The sequence below is a fragment of the Morus notabilis genome, unplaced genomic scaffold, assembly GCF_000414095.1.
Source record: "Morus notabilis unplaced genomic scaffold, ASM41409v2 Scaffold1460, whole genome shotgun sequence".
Classification (NCBI taxonomy): Eukaryota; Viridiplantae; Streptophyta; class Magnoliopsida; order Rosales; family Moraceae; genus Morus; species Morus notabilis.
In genome coordinates, this window is record NW_010362372.1 from 96,031 (window position 1) to 97,363 (window position 1,333).

Here is a 1,333-nt window from a genome sequence, read left to right on the forward strand (position 1 = left end):
AATTTTTTCTTCAAAAATTCCACATCGTGCATGTGATGGTGTTTGTGGAAATTCGAGTGTTTATTGTAACCCGTTTTGTCTCATGTGTGCCCACACACACGTCTTCGTGGATTCTAGGAATTGATGTGGAAGACATTGGTTTTCTAAACACAAAAATTGGAGCAAGGACTGTTCGTGGTCAAAGAACTCAAGTTATCATCCGAGTCGGCTTCCAGGAATTTTTCCTGATTGAGTTCTTGATATATATAAGTTAATGAGATTAATTTATTCATGCATAAATTAACATAATCTATAGAGTATCTCAAAAGTTTTATGAAAATTTTTGTTATACACGATCCGCCTCTTCCCCGCACCACCGCGCTTCCGCAGCCGGATTCGATCCGGAGACCAACAGCACCAAATTTATGTGGGATCACATCGTGTGCAGGTTCAGGGTTCCCCACTCAATCGTGTCCGACAACGGAAGACAGTTTGACAACGCCTCAATGCGCAGGTTCTGCGATGACCTGGTAATTAACGCCCAAAAGTGATATTCACAAGTGGTCAATTGTAGCACAGAAGGGCGGTCGTATCCACAGAGAGATAACAAAATAACAAGAAAGACTAACAGAATAAGAGCGTTAGAGAAAAGTGAATTAAAGAAAAAGAATAGTTTTTGAGATTTTGTTGCAAATAAAATAGAAATGAGAGAATTTGTATGAAGAAAATTCAATAATAAAAACGGTAAGGTGTCGAGAATCCCTAATGTTTCGTTTACCAATTCCAGTTTTGATTCACAAAATAAAATAATCGAATAAATTAAATCTCTATGTTGGCTCAGAAAATATTATTATTACAAATTATCTAAAATCGACAATATATCAATCTGACAATATTGCAGTAAAAGACAATTTGTAAAATAATTTGAATAACAAAACAATGCGTGACATACTTACATAAGAAAAGCGTGACTGAACTTATATAAAAATTGACACACAATATTTTGAAAAGTAATAGAAAAATAGATGAGATTTAATTTATTCAGATGTTGAAGTTTACAGAACAAGGAATCAAAACCCCGAATTGGGTCACTCAACAGAAGTTCATCTCTAACCTCACCAAGAAAACTCTAGCCAATCTTGCAAAACATTCTCACAAGTTCTAGAGAGAAAATATGAGACTGACAGCAAGACGACAGAAAACTGAATATTCCCAGCTTCTTCAAACCTTAGGCCAACCCCTCTATTTATAGTGTTCAGAGGTTGCCTATCAAATAAGGAAATAAATTGTAAAACTAGAAAATTACAAAAGAAAAGGAAACAAAATAAAATTACACATAAATTAGGAGAAATCA